Below are 6,454 nucleotides of genomic sequence, written 5' to 3'. Positions count from 1 at the left end.
AGCAAGCGAGCGAGCCAGATATGAAAGCAAGCAAGCCATCCAGATGTGAGAGCGAGCGAGCCAGATATGCGAGCGAGCCAAATAAGAGAGCGAGCCAGACAAGAGAGCAAGCGAGCGAGCCAGATATGAGAGCAAGCGAGCAAGCCAGATATGAGAGCGAGCCAGACAAGAGAGCAGCGAGCGAGCCAGATATGAGAGCAAGCGAGCAAGCCAGATGTGAGAGAGAGCGAGGCAGATAAGAGAACGAACCAGACAATTAAGCAAGCGAGCGAGCCAGATATGAGAGCAAGCGAGCAAGCCAGATATGAGAGCGAGCCAGATATGAGAGCAAGCGAGCGAGCCAGATATGAGAGCAAGCAAGCGAGCCAGATATGAGAGCAAGCGAGCCAGCCAGATATGAGAGCGAGTGAGCCAGATAAGAGAGCGAGCAAGACAAGAGAGCAAGCGAGCTAGCCAGATATGAGAGCGAGCCAGACAAGAGAGCAAGCGAGCGTGCCAGATATGAGAGCAAGCGAGCGAGCCAGATATGAGAGCAAGCGAGCGAGCCAGAAATGAGAGCAAGCGAGCCAGCCAGAAATGAGAGCAAGCGAGCCAGCCAGATGTGAGAGCGAGCTAGCCAGATATGCGAGCGAGCCAGATAAGACAGCGAGCCAGACAAGAGAGCAAGCGAGAAAGACAGATATGAGAGCAAGCGAGCCAGACATGAGAGCAAGCGAGCAAGCCAGATATGAGAGCGAGCGAGCCAGATAAGAGAGCAAGCCAGACAAGAGAGCAAGCGAGCGAGCCAGATAGGAGAGCAAGCGAGCCAGCCAGATATGAGAGCGAGAGAGCCAGATAAGAGAGCGAGCAAGACAAGAGAGCAAGCGAGAAAGCCAGATATGAGAGCAAGCGAGCCAGACATGAGAGCAAGCGAGCGAGCCAGAAATGAGAGCGAGCGAGCCAGACATGAGAGCAAGCGAGCGAGCCAGATATGAGAGCGAGCGAGCCAGATAAGAGAGGAAGCCAGACAAGAGAGCAAGCGAGCGAGCCAGATATGCTAGCGAGCAAGCCAGATATGCGAGCGAGCCAGACAAGAAAGCAAGCGAGCGAGCCAGATATGAGAGCAAGCGAGCAAGCCAGATATGAGAGCGAGCCAGATAAGAGAGCGAACCAGACAAGAGAGCAAGCGAGAAAGCCAGATATGAGAGCAAGCGAGCCAGACATGAGAGCAAGCGAGCGAGCCAGATATGAGAGCGAGCGAGCCAGACATGAGAGCAAGCGAGCGAGCCAGATATGAGAGCGAGCGAGCCAGATAAGAGAGGAAGCCAGACAAGAGAGCAAGCGAGCCAGCCAGATATGCTAGCGAGCAAGCCAGATAAGAGAGCGAGCCAGACAAGAGAGCAAGCGAGCGAGCCAGATATGAGAGCAAGCGAGCAAGCCAGATGTGAGAGCGAGACAAATAAGAGAGCAAGTCAGACAAGAGAGCAAGCGAGCGAGCCAGATATGCTAGCGAGCAAGCCAGATAAGAGAGCGAGCCAGACAAGAGAGCAAGCGAGCGAGCCAGATATGAGAGCAAGCCAGATATGAGAGCGAACCAGATAAGAGAGCGAACCAGACAAGAGAGCAAGCGAGAAAGTCAGATATGAGAGCGAGCGAGCCAGACATGAGAGCAAGCGAGCGAGCCAGATATGAGAGCGAGCGAGCCAGATAAGAGAGGAAGCCAGACAAGAAAGCAAGCGAGCGAGCCAGATATGCTAGCGAGCAAGCCAGATAAGAGAGCGAGCCAGACAAGAGAGCAAGCGAGCGAGCCAGATATGAGAGCAAGCGAGCAAGCCAGATGTGAGAGCGAGACAGATAAGAGAGCAAGCCAGACAAGAGAGGAAGTGAGCGAGCCAGATATGCTAGCGAGCAAGCCAGATAAGAGAGCTAGCCAGACAAGAGAGCAAGCGAGCCAGATATGAGAGCAAGCGAGCAAGCCAGATATGAGAGTTAGCCACATAAGAGAGCGAACCAGACAAGAGAGCAAGCGAGAAAGTCAGATATGAGAGCGAGCGAGCCAGACATGAGAGCAAGCGAGCGAGCCAGATATGAGAGCGAGCGAGCCAGATAAGAGAGCAAGCCAGACAAGAGAGCAAGCGAGCGAGCCAGATATGCTAGCGAGCAAGCCAGATAAGAGAGCGAGCGAGCGAGCTAGATATGAGAGCAAGCGAGCGAGCCAGATGTGAGAGCGAGACAGATAAGAGAGCAGCGAGCGAGCCAGGCCAGATATGAGAGCAAGCGAGCAAGCCAGATGTGAGAGAGAGCGAGGCAGATAAGAGAGCGAGCCAGACAATTAAGCAAGCGAGCGAGCCAGATATGAGAGCAAGCGAGCGATCCAAATATGAGAGCGAGCCAGACATGAGAGCGAGCGAGCCAGATATGAGAGCAAGCGAGCGAGCCAGATATGAGAGCAAGCGAGCCAGCCAGATAAGAGAGCGAGCGAGCCAGATAAGAGTGAGCAAGACAAGAGAGCAAGCGAGCTAGCCAGATATGATAGCGAGCCAGACAAGAGAGCAAGCGAGCGAGCCAGATATGAGAGCAAGCGAGCGAGCCAGATATGAGAGCAAGCGAGCGAGCCAGAAATGAGAGCAAGCGAGCCAGCCAGAAATGAGAGCAAGTGAGCCAGCCAGATGTGAGAGCGAGCGAGCCAGATATGCGAGCGAGCCAGATAAGAGAGCGAGCCAGACAAGAGAGCAAGCAAGAAAGCAAGATATGAGAGCAAGCGAGCCAGACAAGAGAGCAAGCGAGCGAGCCAGATATGAGACCGAGCGAGCCAGATAAGAGAGCAAGCCAGACAAGAGAGCAAGCGTGCGAGCCAGATATGCTAGCGAGCAAGCCAGATAAGAGAGCGAGCCAGACAAGAGAGCAAGCGAGCGAGCCAGATATGAGAGTAAGCGAGCCAGCCAGATATGAGAGCAAGCAAGCCAGATATGAGAGCGAGCAAGACAAGAGAGCGAGCGAACTAGCCAGATATGAGAGCAAGCGAGCGAGCCAGATTTGAGAAGGAGCGAGAAAGATATGCGAGCGAGCCAGATAAGAGAGCGAGCCAGACAAGAGAGCAAGCGAGCGAGCCAGATATGAGAGCAAGCGAGCGAGCCGGATATGTGAGCAAGCGAGCAAGCCAGATATGAGAGCAATCGAGCGAGCCAGATTTGAGAGCGAGCGAACTAGCCAGATATGAGAACTAGCGAGCGAGCCAGATATGTGAGCGAGCCATAAAAGAGAGCGAGGCAGACAAGAGAGAAAGCGAGCGGGCCAGATATGAGAGCAAGCTAGCAAGCCAGATATGAGAGCGAGCCAGATAAGAGAGCGAGCCAGACAAGAGAGCAAGCGAGCGAGCCAGATAAGAGAGCAAGCGAGCCAACTCGATGTGAGAGCGAGCGAGCCAGATATGCGAGCGAGCCAGATAAGAGAGCGAGCCAGACAAGAGAGCAAGCGAGCGAGCCAGATATGCGAGCAAGCCAGGTATGAGAGCGAGCCAGATAAGAGAGTGAGCAAGACAAGAGAGCAAGCGAGCGAGCAAGATATGCGAGCGAGCCAGATAAGAGAGTGAGCAAGACAAGAGAGCAAGCGAGCTAGCCAGATATGAGAGCGAGCCAGACAAGAGAGCAAGCGAGCGAGCCAGATATGAGAGCGAGCCAGACAAGAGAGCAAGCGAGCGAGCCAGATATGAAAGCAAGCGAGCGAGCCAGATATGAGAGCAAGCGAGCGAGCCAGAAATGAGAGCAAGCGAGCCAGCCAGTAATGAGAGCAAGCGAGCCAGCCAGATATGAGAGCGAGCGAGCCAGATAAGGGAGCGAGCAAGACAAGAGAGCAAGCGAACTAGCCAGATATGAGAGCAAGCGAGCGAGCCAGATTTGAGAGCGAGCGAGCCAGATATGCGAGCGAGCCAGATAAGAGAGCGAGCCAGACAAGAGAGCAAGCCAGATATGAGAGCAAGCGAGCGAGCCGGATATGAGAGCATGCGAGCAAGCCAGATATGAGAGCAAGCGAGCGAGCCAGATTTGAGAGCGAGCGAGCCAGATTTGAGAGCGAGCGAGCCAGATATGTGAGCGAGCCATAAAAGAGAGCGAGACAGACAAGAGAGAAAGCGAGCGAGCCAGATATGAGAGCAAGCTAGCGAGCCAGAAATGAGAGCGAGCCAGATAAGAGAGCGAGCCAGACAAGAGAGCAAGCGAGCGAGCCAGATATGAGAGCAAGCGAGCCAGCTCTATGTGAGAGCGAGCGAGCCAGATATGTGAGCGAGCCAGATAAGAGAGCGAGCCAGACAAGAGAGCAAGCGAGCCAGACAAGAGAGCAAGCGAGCGAGCCAGATATGAGAGCAAGCGAACGAGCCAGATGTGAGATCGAGACAGGTAAGAGAGCAAGCCAGACAAGAGAGCAAGCGAGCGAGCCAGATATGCTAGTGAGCAAGCCAGATAAGAGAGCGAGCCAGACAAGAGAGCAAGCGAGCGAGCCAGATATGAGAGCAAGCGAGCGAGCCAGATGTGAGAGCGAGCGAGCAAGATATGCGAGCGAGCCAGATAAGAGAGCGAGCCATACAAGAAAGCAGCGAGCGAGCCAGATATGAGAGCAAGCGAGCAAGCCAGATGTGAGAGAGAGCGAGGCAGATAAGAGCGAGCCAGACAATTAAGCAAGCGAGCGAGCCAGATAAGAGAGCGAGCCAGACAAGAGAGCAAGCGAGCAAGCCAGATAAGAGAGCGAGCCAGACAAGAGAACAAGCGAGCGAGCCAGATATGCTAGCGAGCAAGCCAGATAAGAGAGCAAGCGAGCTAGATATGAGAGCAAGCGAGAGAGCCAGATGTGAGAGAGAGACAGATAAGAGAGCAAGTCAGACAAGAGAGCAAGCGAGCGAGCAAGATATGCGAGCGAGCCAGATAAGAGAGCGAGCCAGACAAGAGAGCAGCGAGCCAGATATGAGAGCAAGCGAGAAAGCCAGATGTGAGAGAGAGCGAGGCAGATAAGAGAGCGAGCCAGACAATTAAGCAAGCGAGCGAGCCAGATAAGAGAGCGAGCCAGACAAGAGAGCAAGCGAGCAAGCCAGATAAGAGAGCGAGCCAAACAAGAGAGCAAGCGAGCGAGCCAAATATGAGAGCAAGCGAGCCAGCCAGATATGAGAGCGAGCCAGATAAGAGAGCGAGCAAGACAAAAGAGCAAGCGAACTAGCCAGATATGAGAGCAAGCGAGCTAGCCAGATTTGAGAGCGAGCGAGCCAGATATGCGAGCGAGCCAGATAAGAGAGCGAGCCAGACAAGAGAGCAAGCGAGCGAGCCAGATATGAGAGCAAGTGAGCGAGCCGGATATGAGAGCAAGCGAGCAAGCCAGATATGAGAGTAAGCGAGCGAGCCAGATTTGAGAGCTACCGAGCCAGATTTGAGAGCGAGCGAGCCAGATATGTGAGCAAGCCATAAAAGAGAGCGAGACAGACAAGAGAGCAAGCGAGCGAGTCAGATATGAGAGCAAGCTAGCAAGCCAGATATGCGAGCGAGCCAGATAAGAGAGCGAGCTAGACAAGAGAGCAAGCGAGCGAGCCAGATATGCTAGCAAGCAAGCCAGATAAGAGAGCGAGCCAGACAAGAGAGCAAGCGAGCGAGCCAGATATGAAAGCAAGCAAGCCATCCAGATGTGAGAGCGAGCGAGCCAGATATGCGAGCGAGCCAAATAAGAGAGCGAGCCAGACAAGAGAGCAAGCGAGCGAGCCAGATATGAGAGCAAGCGAGCAAGCCAGATATGAGAGCGAGCCAGACAAGAGAGCAGCGAGCGAGCCAGATATGAGAGCAAGCGAGCAAGCCAGATGTGAGAGAGAGCGAGGCAGATAAGAGAACGAACCAGACAATTAAGCAAGCGAGCGAGCCAGATATGAGAGCAAGCGAGCAAGCCAGATATGAGAGCGAGCCAGATATGAGAGCAAGCGAGCGAGCCAGATATGAGAGCAAGCAAGCGAGCCAGATATGAGAGCAAGCGAGCCAGCCAGATATGAGAGCGAGTGAGCCAGATAAGAGAGCGAGCAAGACAAGAGAGCAAGCGAGCTAGCCAGATATGAGAGCGAGCCAGACAAGAGAGCAAGCGAGCGTGCCAGATATGAGAGCAAGCGAGCGAGCCAGATATGAGAGCAAGCGAGCGAGCCAGAAATGAGAGCAAGCGAGCCAGCCAGAAATGAGAGCAAGCGAGCCAGCCAGATGTGAGAGCGAGCTAGCCAGATATGCGAGCGAGCCAGATAAGACAGCGAGCCAGACAAGAGAGCAAGCGAGAAAGACAGATATGAGAGCAAGCGAGCCAGACATGAGAGCAAGCGAGCAAGCCAGATATGAGAGCGAGCGAGCCAGATAAGAGAGCAAGCCAGACAAGAGAGCAAGCGAGCGAGCCAGATAGGAGAGCAAGCGAGCCAGCCAGATATGAGAGCGAGAGAGCCAGATAAGAGAGCGAGCAAGACAAG

The sequence above is a fragment of the Hyla sarda genome, unplaced genomic scaffold (assembly GCF_029499605.1).
Source record: "Hyla sarda isolate aHylSar1 unplaced genomic scaffold, aHylSar1.hap1 scaffold_147, whole genome shotgun sequence".
NCBI classification, from domain to species: Eukaryota; Metazoa; Chordata; class Amphibia; order Anura; family Hylidae; genus Hyla; species Hyla sarda.
Note: the sequence above shows the minus strand (reverse complement) of the source record.